The sequence below is a fragment of the Pagrus pagrus genome (genome assembly GCF_965226575.1).
Source record: "Pagrus pagrus genome assembly, chromosome: 12".
NCBI classification, from domain to species: Eukaryota; Metazoa; Chordata; class Actinopteri; order Spariformes; family Sparidae; genus Pagrus; species Pagrus pagrus.
In genome coordinates, this window is record NC_140196.1 from 3768425 (window position 1) to 3782254 (window position 13830).

At 40.0% G+C, this 13830-nt stretch overlaps 1 protein-coding gene across 5 annotated transcripts in view; it reads left to right on the forward strand.

Annotated features, from left to right (window-relative positions):
- LOC311266901 (nuclear receptor coactivator 2-like) overlaps positions 1-13830 on the forward strand; it is a 51006-nt gene that overhangs the window by 10150 nt on the left and 27026 nt on the right. For 4 of the 5 annotated variants that reach the window (XM_084369557.1, XM_084369561.1, XM_084369560.1 and 1 more), the window contains exon 2: positions 32-73. The gene's annotated coding sequence lies outside the window, so the exon portion shown is untranslated. Of the gene's footprint in view, positions 1-31; positions 74-1629; positions 1732-13830 lie in introns of those variants that run through there. The other variant, XM_084369558.1, reaches the window with a different exon arrangement.

A 13830-nucleotide genomic window follows, 5' to 3' on the forward strand; every position in this document is an offset into this window, starting at 1 on the left:
AATCATTATTCTTGTGTTGTGTGTCTTACAGAGAGGACTGAATGATGTCTACCCAAGATGTTTTGCATATAAGGTGAGTCAGCACAATTAATTTAGATAATTATATAAATTTGTCAGTTTGATATATTATTTATCTTAATGGATCGTGATCACAAAGTGGATTAGCAGCTCCGTAAAACCACAGAAAATCTCAAATACATTGGTCTTAAAGTTAAGTTAAGCCTTTTATTTCACAGGCCTAAGATGAAGTGAATGTGTTAATGATGTAAGTTGTCTGCGTGTCCCAACCTTGAGGTCATGACCCCCAATTAATTTTATGGAAAGGTTCATAGGTAATTTCTAGGTCGATGATGAGGATTTTTGAAATGTATCAATGATAAAACTACTCAAATTTAAATGGGTTTGACATATATCGTTATCATCATGACAACATGGAAAGTGAAAGAAAAGGAAGATGTTTGCGTGTGTGTGTGTGCGCCTTTAAGTGAGTCAGCTAACAGCAACAAATTTTGTGTGTTTGTGTGAATATACGTGCTAGCTGTGTGTGTGTGTGTGTGTTGTGTGCGTGTGTGTGTGCGACCTGTGAAGCACAGCTGCTCCCACCAGCGCTCACAGCTTTTGTCATTTTTGAAATTACCCTTCTCTGTCTCCGTCTCCGTCTCCGTCTCTCTCACTTTCACTTGTGTTTCTGCCTTCTCACTTAGTGTGAAGCGTATTTTTAAAAACGGGGATTGATATGTTGAAACTGTACATTTCCTCACGTTGCAACTTTATTGTTTCTTTAGGTCCAATTTTGCATTTTATTTTATTTTATGCTGCGCTTACGTTCTTGTTAGGTTTAGGCAAAATAAAACACTTGATTAGGGTTAGAGAAAGATCATGTTTTAGCTTGAAATACCTGCTTTTGTCGCCACAAACACTGCAAGTGTCCCAACGTCTTGTATAAATATCCAGTGGTTCCATGCTTACAAATGTTGAAACCCAGTCTTGAGCAGTGGTCTCTGACTTTCAGCCCTCTTGCCTCCACCTTCCTGCCTGAAAGTCAGCACGTATACAAGAAATGTAGAAACCTAAAATGCCAACATTTTATTCGGGCCACTGGGCTGGGAACTGGTAATAAATATATATATATTTTCAAAATATTCAGCTTATTTCTTTACCTTCAGTATCTTTGTATACATGCAAACGCAAGTTCGAATACAAGCATCAATATCTGTGTGGAAAAAAAAGAAAGGAAATGATACTTGGGAAACGGCACTGCCACAGAATGTAATGTGAGACCAAAATGTAAGAACAACAGGTCATGTAAATCATTCAGTATCTAGAAAGGCTGTGTGAGAGAGAGGGAGGGTTTTTCAGCACATTGGCTAATAGGAGGGAGGAGTGTGTGTATGTGTGTGTGTGTGTTGTGGGAGGAGACAGGGAGGAGTGTGTGTCTCTGTGTGTGTGTGTGTCTACATGATGGGGGAGGGGACAGAGGGAGAGAGAGAGAGAGAGGATTTGTGGCATGTAGTTTGTCAGCTGTCATTAGGCACAGATGACACACATACACACACACAAACGGAGGTAATCGCACAGAGAAAAGAGGGGAAATACAAAAAGAGTGTGTGTCTGCGTGGTGTGTGATTGTGTGTATGGTGTGGTAACCGGTGTGTCCGCCCGCCCGCCCACCCGGCATGGGATGGTCAGCCGGCTCTGGACTGGTTATGGACTGGTTTAGCCAAAGCAGAGGTAAGTGGCTATCAGTACTCTGACTCTATTCTACAGATTTAAAGGCACAGTCCTTTTTTATTTTTTTGTTGCCGTTTTGCCATTTTAAATTTGAGCTACATTTACTTTAATGATTGAGGTGTTTAAGCAAGTTGTAGATGAATATTTCTCAACACATGTGAAATACAGCCCCATTTGAAGCAAACCTTTATAACTAAACATAATAACTTAGATTGAGTTGTTGTTCCCTGTGTTGAAGTACCTGTCAGTCAATTTGGTGATATGATTTATAAGAGTAAACTCCTGTTTTGAATGAAAATAGTTGAGCTGTTGTTCTGCTTACTTTTGGCCTTTAATTATAAATTCTAGTGAACATTTTTTATATCAATAACAATCTTATTTCTCCTCTCTGGGTAATTATACTATCAGGATAACTTTTTTAATCATATGAAGCTATATGACACATCTTAAGTTGTACAATAATAATTCGAATATCACGGTTTAGTAAGAAATAGACAAAATGAGCACGAGTTTGATGCTCACAGTGTCTTAGTCAGGCTTGGACTTTGAGCTATCATGTATTATTGTGGGTTTGACACTATGTGTGTGTGTGCGTGTGTGTTTGTGTATGTGTTGGGGGGGGGGGAGTGGTTATGAATGACTGGTCTCACTCTGACACACACACGCACTGACAGAGTGCACAGTCAGCAGGCCTGTAGCTGCTCTGTCACCTGAGGTGTAACCAGCCCACTGTTTACACAGTTTGCTCCGCTTCAATAACAACTGTTGTGAACAGTCATTCAGAAAGCAGCAGGTTCACTTCGTGCACAGCGACTAATTCAGGGGGAATCGTCAGTGAACCGGCAACATCCTCACAGCTTTCCGAAGCGAGTTGGCGAACGCAGTTTCGTGGTGACGGTTCACAAGTTAGAAAAATACGAAAAGGTGTTAGTTTTGTGTTAGTAATGGTTCCCTTACACAGGATGGTACATTTCCAGAAGTTGATCCTAATGAGCCTTTTGTCATAAGAAAGGCTGACTGAATGTTTTGTTTCCAAATAAAAAGAATGACTCCTATTCTTAGAAAGAAACACAAAGTGCAACAACAAACCAGTGTTTTGGTTCCTTTTAATGATAAGTGGCCGGTGTAGTTGACCAAATAATAACTTATTCAGAGACTGGATCTGCTGTTTTTGGAGGTACTGAGCAACATTGTTTGAGGTATTTTCCATTATGAAATCTTTCATATCCGCACTGCACAAACAGGAGAGTTTTATGAAGTCACTCAGCTGTGACTGTAGGTTAATTTTCACACTCACACTCGCTTCAACAGCAGATAAGTCAATCAGTGAGTGGACTGTGGAGTTTGACCTCCAGGCCAGTAGAACAATGCAAAACTCCAGCAGCAGTACACCAAAGTGTTTTTGCTTTCGCTTTGTGTTGCACATTTATTAAAGATGCATAACTTGTCCTGTCAGTTGATTTACCAGGGTTTGTACGGGTGTGGGAAATCCTTGAAAACCCTATAATGTGGTATTTTTCAAAAGAGCTTGAATTAAATCTTCTTGTATGGACAGGTGACACATTTTGAAACATGGAACTTTTTTGTGGTTGGCTTTATTTTGTCACCCTTCATTAGAGTCCTAAATATAAAATTCACAAAACATAATTTGGTTGTTTACAGCACAATAACATCTGGTCTAATGTGACATAATGGACAATGGAATAGTGGAAATTATTATTTTGATATAAACGTATATAAACATATAATTTACCACAGATGTTGCTTGCTGGAGGAGCTTGAAAATGCACCTTGAAAGTGCTTAAAAGGTGCTTGAATTTGACTATGAAAAAGATGTAGGAACTCTGATTTATCTCCAATCAGTTTAGCCATCATATCAGATGAAGCTGTGTTGTATCCAATTTGTTAGTGCCTTAAAGGATTTGATATCACTTAGTATCGCAAGTGAAATTTAATTTGCAATATTGGCCTGGACAATGTAGCACAGAGCAGTGTTGTCATGGCTTCTGGTCTTCAGCGGGAATTTAAACCTGAAAGTTAATTTAGTTTTCCGGATACATCTTTAATATGTCACAGAGAATCATCTTCTGTCAAAGTTTGCCAAATCTATCATGAGTGTACCAACTCTTTCTGTGTATTGACCTGATTAATAGCTCACCATACTGTCACACCCCGACTAAAAATAAGGTTAAACCCTTCATTCTAATTTCTTGGGAATTCTCTTGTTAATTTGGGATGATTATCTGAGAAATGAAACTTGATTTGGCCACTGTCGAATGTTGTATGTAGCACAGCACTTCAGCTGCCACACAGGGCATGATGGGAGAGCAAGTGTCACTGACAGTAAACAAAGCCTCTCGCTCTCTGTCTGTACAGGCTTCACTCTGACAGCCTGACTGCCTCATGCATGCATATTGGAAAACTTTGCACGATCAAGGGTCCAGAGTTCAATCTCTGCACCAAATTTGGACACAAATGTTTTTCTCTACTGTTGTCAACTTTCAGTTCCATCAGATTCACACGGTTCTTGGTGTTTTTAAGTAGTATATCTATAATTACCTGCTTCGGTTATCTCATTCTCTACCAATAAGATAACTGATAATTTCACATTTTCATAAACTGTAGTTTATGCACTGAGATGTAATGTGCAAAGATTAAATATTCTGTGCCTGTGATAAGATTTGATCGTAGACTTTCCCCTCCTCTGTCTAACATGTATTGCAAATTGCAATTGTGCTTTTTTTCTTTGACTGTAAAAAACGTCCACATCGGCAACGGCACGGCTCTCTAGTCTACGTGGCTCTGCTCAGATGCAGCGTGCTGCACTTCTTCTCCTTTATCTTTTTCTTTAGCTGCATCCAAATGTCTGGACCCCACAGCTCTTGCAGACTTGCGGACTTTGCTGGCACCTTCCTGGGAAGGCTGTCCAAACCCACAATTCATTTAATTCAAGGGCTCTTAAGCGGACTTTCTGCAGACTTCCAGAGAGTCCACTTGGGATGCAGACTTCACTGGACTTTACTGATTCAATTACCCACAATTTATTACAATACGTACGGATGTGACTTTGTAGTTTTTCCCATTGCTGACTAAAAAACTTAAAAAAACGTATTATGAATGTGTATTAGGCCGGATCTAATATTCTCCCACATCAGCCGTGCACTCTCACGCCCTTCAGGACTTGATGTGATGACATTGAACATGTCATATTACGTACGACTGAAGTCCGAGAGGGCTCCGTTTGCCTCTTCTTTTGTGTTGATGCTGCATTTGTAGTCAGTGAAAGCAGTTTTGCTTCATATTATTGGCTCCATTTATCAGCAATAATGTCATGGATAAAAAGCCGATTAAAAAAAAAAAAAACATTATATTGTGCATACCAATTTTTATGTGTGTCTGTGTGTTTGTATGTGTGTGTCTCTGTCACAGTGAGAATGACTGCTAGTCTCACATGTGCCAATTGGTGCACATGGGAAATTGCATTTGGTGTGTGTGTGTGTGTGTGTGTGTGTGTGTGTGTGTGTGTTCACAATTGAGTTAGCAACTGGGCAAGCATGTTCAATGTTATTGATTCCGCTCTATAATCGATCGGGCTCTCACATTACATGAAGCTGCACATGCAGAGTAATGAGCAGCTGCTGGCTGAGCAGCCTTGTAAACAAGCTGTCCAGAAACAGTTTATTTGAAGTCTTAAAATCTTTTGTCTCTTTTGATTCTGATGCTTGTTGCATGTGTTTCCGCACAGAACTTGCACGAGATCAGCCTTAAATCAAACAACTGAGTTTCTATCATGTTAAACTTAAAAAGAAAAAAGTGAAATTGTAAAAATTGAACAGCGATCAGGTAACCCTGAATCTTTATGACACATCACTTTGACTTGTCCTATTATTCAAATACCAATTAGTCTATATTTGTTGAGACGGGAAAGGGTGTGGTGAGGAGGCTGGTTAGCCGGTATAAAGGGCATCGGTAGAAGTGGGTTAATGTGTACAGCTTGAACTTTACAGCCACTCATTTCATTGAGCATACAGAAAGGCGTTTGCTTTCCATTTCAGCACACCAGTGTCGGGAGTCTTCGGAAAATTTGACGACAATTCAACAAAAAAAACAAAAAAACACCAGGCTGCCAGGTGGCTTTACTAACTTTGGCCTGACGTAAATTGGTTGACCACCTGACAAAACCCCCATTTTAAAAACATGAAAGTGGAATTTGTAATGTCTCTGGCTTTTAGGGAGTTACCAACAAATCATTACTATCAAAATTCAGCTATCAATGTAGACTATACTGCATTGTTTACTTTGGGCATAAATGTCGCAGACCGCTATTAAGTTGAGGAGATTTTAAACATTCTTTAAAATATTTGATATACAGATAATAAACGAATACATAGAAAGAAAATGGTAAACAAACAATATTCACTATATTCATTGAGTTGGTTGTGATTAACGGGCCAATACCTGAATTATTAGTTAGTATAGTTGTGATAACAGACAACTGGTGAAGGAGATAGATGCTGCTGAATAAAACGATTTGGTCTTCAGACTGGGCGTTCATTGGTTGTTGGATGGCCAAGTGACGTCTGTAGGACATAATCAGGGACCTACATTGTTACCCCATATCCAGTGTATTAATGTCAGCCACATTAGTTCCAATTAAGCTCCAAATAAGGGCCTGATATAAGCAGGCAACGAAATAGCTAATCTTTAATGATCTATTTTTGGTTGTAACAGTTTTTTTTTTGTTTTTTTTCCAGGCTTAGTACAGCATATCAGTTTAGGCCTTATCTAACTTGCAGAGGACTGAACACACACACATACATCCAGTTGCAACACTGGAGTTGAGAAGTAAAGTAAGAATAGATGAGGTACGTTTAGGTCACAGCATGCAGGTTTTGTCACTTTGAGGTAAAAGGTTACAGAATCTGCAGCCACAAATAGCAGAATTTAGTTCAGAAACCTACCGACTCACGACCATAAAATCATCTTTGAATCCACTGGATGAATTCACACTTCCATTGTTTGGTTGAATGTGAAAGGCAGTTTATCTTGGCTTCTAAAAAGCTGACATTTTGGACGTTCAAGGCTGTCACAGGATTCATTTAGACATCAAAAGGAACATCCCTATATGTTTGTAACATTGTCTTGTGTTTATTTTAAGAACCTCCAGTCTGTATACAGAAATGTACTTATTTTAAATGCTGATGAAGGTTCTCAGTCATCCAGGTCATGGTAAATCTAGGTGCTGTATCGTAGGCACTTGGACTTGTTTCAGTTTCTTGAAGACGTTTCACCTCTCATCCAAGAGGCTTCTTCAGTTCTCACTAACTGGAGAGGAGTTGGCTGGCTTTTTAAACTCTGTGTGGGAGTGTCCTCACAGAGTCGTTAAGGACACGTGTGGGTTGCTGAGGCTAGGTGAGCCCAGGTGTGAATGGTTGTTAAGCTGTCTGGGGAGAGAGCTCAGTACAGCATTGCAGGTGGGTGTTAAGTAATGTCTTAGGCCACCTCCGCTGTTCGAAGACGGTCGTTTCAGTTTGACATAGATGGATTATTTTACTCCTCTTTCAAACCATCTGTCTTCTCTGGCCAAGATGTTTACAGTGTTGTCCTCAAAGGACTGATTTTTCTCCTTCAGATGTAAGTGGACAGCAGAGTCTGTCCAGAGTTGGCCCTCCTGTGTTGTGCCATTCGTTTATGGAGAGGTTGTTTTGTCTTGCTAATGTACAAAAGTGTACACACTTTGATTAGCTGTAATTACAAACTTAATGGAGATGCAGTCAGATTGAAGATTAAGTCATCAATTTTAATAATGTGTTCAGCCCTAACACCAAGTTGGAGAATTGTTCCTTGTTGGAGAAGTTTATGGAGGAGTGCTTTGTACTTTGTACAACTCATGTTTGTGCTCTTTTTACTGTTAGTTTAGTTAAAAATGTAATCAGAAGTCAAATATGGTTTCTGTATTTTTGCTGATTCAGCTCTAATGAGCCTCAGTTTCCCTCCACTGGGGTACTTTGATATATGTGTTTTGTGACAGTAGTCCTTGCAAAATGAAAAGCTATGAAGTAATGTATTTTGAAGTGCAAGTTACTGTGATGTATAGATGTTGTTGTTTCTGATTCAGCCCAGAGATATGAAGCCAGCAAGATCAACAAAATGCTTGTTGTCCCCAGCAACAGGCGGTAGACCACAGACCATAAAGCAGCATCACCGCGGCTCTAAACAGCAGAGATGCACATAAAGAGATTGGACGTATTGACGTGGACACACCGACGCACAGTGATGCACTCACACACAAACAAGCACACCCACCGTGCATATGATGCAGGCCCCTCAGTGTGGGAGAAGCCACTGTGCTTAATCCAGCCTCAGCAGGGTATTAAATCTACTTTATGTGCGTGTGTGATGGGAGGGTTTGCTGGCTTAGACCGAGGCTTAGACATCAACGTGGGGAGCGTCCCACCTCTCATTTCACCTCCATCAAACAAGTCATGTTTACATCCTCCCAGTGCTAAACATGATCCTCGTTTTATTATCTTGTTCCACTGTTTTCCATCAAAGGACTTTTTCTTCAGGAAAACAGAGAAAGCTTTGGGTATCAGCCTTGCATCGCAGTCGTATATTGTCTCAGGATTTGTACTTTGTTCCCAAATATTTAGGCTTGTGACCACTTAGAAAGAAGCTGTGTCCAGTTCTGACCGCTCCCCGAAGAATGTATACTTGTATACTATTGTAAACTGTTCAATCAAATTGTTTTGTACTTGGTACCTTTTCTCATCTTCATGCCCAAATGATTGTATACGTCAGTTGCCATAGCGACTTTCAAAACAAGACCGAGACCAAAACGAGACCGTTGCAGCATACCAGCGACAAGCGCACTGGAGCTTCATCGTGTGCTTGCAGTTTGGTTCGGTTATGCAGAAAAACTACTTGGTTTGTTTTAGAAAAACATTGTGGTTTGGGTAAAAATAATTACGTTATTTACCTGTGTAATTTCTGTCGCTAGGGGACTCCTCATCTTAAAAAACAAAAGACTTTTACCGAGTGTTGTGTGGATTTATCTTCACTCCCGTTTATCAACCTGACTGCAGCAGTGATCTGTGGAGGTGACCTCCATTGTAGGGTGATTACGTTCTGCCATGTTGACTGCTGACTGGAGCTGAAGGGGAAATGTATTTTACTTCACAAGCTTAATGTTACAGAGAGGAGAGGGAGAACCAGGATCTCCGGTGAGAGCTGAGTTTACTGAGAATTGACCTGAATTCAAACACACACACATTGGCTGGTCACTAGCTTACGGCTAATGTACAGTTAAGTAATCTGGTTGTTTGGGGTTAATTAACACTCCCTCGGTTAACATGAATAAACACAAATGATCCTGCAGTCAAACTAGCTTGACACACCATAGAGCAACTATTGCTTCCTTTTCTTCAGTAATAAGTACTAAAGTCAATAGAGTTTGCTACCTAACAAGAAATGTAAACATGGTTTGTAATTAGCTGCTTTCACAGTCAACCTATGTGGTTGATGTCCCAGCTCCAGGAGGACTGAGGAGGTAAATCATCCCCAGTAATTCAGAAGAAAAAAAAGAAATACGACAAATTAAAATAAAGTATGAAGCTAATTTTATGTTGTAAGACATGCAACCTTTTGGCAGGCTGTATGGTAAACAGCTGATCCTTGGAACAACAGTTGTATCCCAGCAGCAACAGGTACAATGCTGCTGGACGTTATTTTGCTGACAACATCAGTGATGACTTCAAAGATCCCTCAATAAAATGTTAGTCCGTCTCAAAGCTGCACAGACCTGAAGGGGTTAATACTTCAGGACCATATGTTTCTAGCTGGATTGTCTTAACATGCAGTGAAAACAGTAACTGATGGACAATTCTGGGGATAATAACTCTGACATTATACATTTAATGCCTCTAAAGTAAAGGTGCAAAGCTGTTATTACAGTAAAGACAGAAGTCTTCCACTATCCCTGCAAAAACACATTAGGTTTAATTTTGTGCTGTCAGTCATTACATAAGACTGCGTGGTCAGTTGTTTTTTTTGTTACATGCTCAAAACCTCAATTATTCTGCAGGCTAATGCCTGACGATGACTCATTACTTTAATAACAACCCATAGTGTGCTTTACTTCCATGACAACTATCATTTTGTCAGGGTAGGCCTCTCATGCAAATGGTGATTGTCACATCCTGCCAACCATTTATTCAGCTTCACAGCCCGTCAGTATTGTACAGTATTGTTGTTATTATCTCGACCGTATTAAAAATCTCTCCTGCACTTTGTGTGCTATTTCATTATTATTTTTTATTTTAGCAGACAATCATAATTACTATTAAATAGGTTGCACCGCTGTGTTTCCATCTCTCTCTCCCCACCTGACCTCCATCTGGCTGTAATCTGACACCTACCTGCTCCCTGTCACCTGTAACACACCAGGAAGTGTATTTCAAGGGATGTTCCTTGAAAGCTGAACAGACCAGAAAGACCGTTTGTATTTAAATAAATGATAACACACCTGAACCAATATAGGAAACACAGTCCCATATACCGACTGCAGGTTTTCACAGTAAGCAAAATATTATTCTGGTTCATCAGTTATTATTTGGTGTTACAGTAGCATTGTTTCATTTCAATATTTAAAGTTTCAGTGTCATTGTCAAGTTAAGAATTACACCTTAGCATGACTGTAAACAAATGAGCAGATGGTCTTACATGATAGATTGTATATTTGTGGTAGTGTTTCTGATAATTAACACCTAGTTTAGACTTTTTCCCTCCTTTTAAAATGATTTAACAATTAAACAGAACACAAACACACCTGTGAAAGCCTCACCCTGTCACCAGAGTTTTTTCAGAAACTCAAAACAAAGAAACTGCGGAGCGATGGTTTCTATTGGAGACAGAGTCCCCTTAAGCAGCCTGTGATCGATCTCCGGCTTTAATTCCTTAATGGCTGCTTTGACCCTCTGGCCTCGTCTCTTCTCTCCGGCTCAAATTGTTTTTAAATGGCTTCACTTTGTGAAGCTCTCGGCTCCTCTGATTGCATTAGTATCGGGCTGAACGGGGCCAAAGGCTTTTGTCGCGGGCTACATTAGTGTTAATTCATTGTGTGCCTTTGTGTGTGCGTGTGTTTGTGAGTTCACAAAGCCATATGCCTCTCTTTGTATGTATGTGTTTGTGAAAGTGGGCACATGTGGATCTTCAGACAGTGATTGAAATGTTTAAATTAGTCCAGTGGCTTTAAGTGTGTGTGTGTGTGTGAGAGAGAGAGTGTGTGTACACCTTCAGTCAGGCTTTCATCATCTTCTGAGGTCACCCAGTCATGCTTGTGATGATGATGATGATGTTAGACTGAGTCAACATGAGGTCCACATCACCTACTTCGTATAACCAATAATAACCTGCCCACTTTATCTTGTTTTTGCAGCCACGCTCATGCTGTGTTCTTGACATCACAACCTTACGGAAGTCTTGACAGCCTGTTTGAGACGCATTTTCTGAATGTGGTCCGTGTACATTTTTTTTGAGGATTGATCATTTTGATGCTTTCACAGTATTAGCACTTAGATGTGCTTGATAATCAAAGAAGACATGGATATTCTTTCTATACACCGAGAAAGGATTGATACAATCTCACTGATGCATTTTCAACGTGCAGCTCCTCTCCTCTCATGGTGTAATTAGGCCATATTCCCCTCCCTCCTCAGGCCACATTATTTAGAGCAACAGATGCCCCTCTACTCATTTTCTTCCTCTTTTCACCCCCATCCACACCCATTTGTCTTACTTCACATTTGCACTCGGTACATATGCACCACTAGATATTGTTCACCCGTTAGATCCTTTGCCTCCCCTTCGTTCTGCTATGCTTTCCTCTTCTACTTCTTTTACATTTCCCTTCCTCTATCCATCATTTTTTTCCTCTCTTCCTCACTTCTCTCTCATCTCTTTTGTTTTCTCTCTCCCTATCCCTCCCTCTTGTTTTCTCTCTCCCTTATCCCTCTTTCCTGCCTTCATCTGCTCTGTATCAGCCCCACAGACCGGCTGTTATGCAACAGTCAGGTGATGTGTTGGCCTGTTGAAGGGCCTTAAAGGCCCACCGTCCTGACGAGCACTGCTTCTCCCTGCTTTATCTGCTGCACTATGCTTCATCTGTGTGTGTGATTGTATATGTACTGTAAGTAACAACGTGTCACATTCAACAGCACGACATGCCGTTTGGCATCTTGTTAGAAAATAATCTTTCCAATTTTTTTTTCTTATCGTCTATATGTTAATCAGCTTGGTTGAGGAAATCATTATGTTTAAGCCTCATCAGAAGACAAGATAATGGCTATAAAATATTTTTTAAGCTGTATTTGGGCTGCACAATTAATCTAAAATATGTTCCTAATTGCAGTATTTCAATTTTAGTAAATGTGCAGTATCCAAATTGTAGACGCTGCAACAGTCCCCATTTGTACTCACTCATAGACACCAGCCACCTAACTACAGCTGATTTTTTTTCATCAAGATCCATGCATTAGTCCCACAGAAAACATAACCTTCTTGACGGAGGTAATGTACTGTAGTTCTGCAGAGATGCCTACAAATCGTGATTTTAATAGTTTTTGCAGTCTCAATATGATTTTTCTTGACGGTATTAAGCAGCCCTGAACTGTATGCCACAGATATTGATCTGACCGACAGCATTATTGACTTAATTGGAGTGCAAATAACTGCTAGTGTCGATTTCAAGCTTGTTGGACTACTGACACTGAATCTCCTGCTGTTATTAGTGGAAGCACTTAATGCTGTTCGTATTTCTTGCAGCTCTGGCGCAAAACTATAACATCACCAGTCAAAAATGCCATAAAAAATCATGTTGAATATTGAGAAAGATATCATCAGATAGTGTCAGAACTGGCTGTGAACACCCAGTCGTTCACGTGACGTTGAGACACTTCAGTACTTTTTCTGTCTATAAGAATGATGCAGACTTGCTGAAAGTGGGCTGTTAAATCCCACAAAGACAAACGCAGTGTTGAGCCAACAAGATGAGTTTTGTCATCAGTGTCTTGTTGGAAGGTCTAGCAGCATGAGGTGACCATATGGTGCAACTTTCCCTGCCAAAGGGTGTTTCATTTTCTTTCCACCTACCCTATACTTCACTTCTTTTCAGTCTCACACAGCACTTATAGGATCGAGAAAATACTATCATGACAATCTATCGCTAACCGTTATGACTTTTATTAACTTATTTGCCCCAAATGTCCATGTATACCAGTGTGAATGCCTACATGAATTAGCTGTTTCTAACTAAAGTAATTATTGACACCTACTGTATTCCCACTGTGCCTCCCACATATTGCCTGCAGGCACATTACACAGATACATTGTCTACATGAGTCACAAGCACACCGCCTGTTTGATTAAGCACCATCAAACAGGTCGTGTACATCTGAAGCACATTAACTCTTGTGTGTTTATACCCGCGGTTAATAATGCTGTCAAACTCGATGAGTTGAGATAAGGGCACTTTCCAACGTCAAAGGTGAGGTTTTTAATTTCCACGGTGCTCATGGAGCCAGTGCGTCCAGCTTAAAAGCATCCTCAGGTGCTTTTTTTTGCATTTCAATAAAGGGGCTGATCAGGTACATCATGAGTTTAACAGCAAGCCATCAGGATTTCGAGCTGCAACGATAAGTCGATTATTTAATTCTGATACTTTTGGGCTCTTGGGTTTTTCAGGCATTTTAAAGACTAATCGGTTAATCGTGAAGATATTCGGCAGAATAATCGATAATGAAAATAATCGTCAGTTGCGGTCATAATTAGGATGTCTTTCAAAAAATAAAATGTAAATTCCCAAAGAATATCACTTCTTTGGAAGCTTGTAATCGTGCCTCGGACTATGACAGTAACTAAATATTATGACAGGCAGCTCCAGGAACTGATCGCCATTTGCATGTTGCTTTGTAATAATGTAAATCTTGCTCTTTCACTACCGCTATGTATGTTATGTGTGAGGAGAATTACTAGTAGCATGAATCATAATATCCTTACATCCATTTTAATGAGTTCTGACCAAACTTCTGACTAAAAAATGTG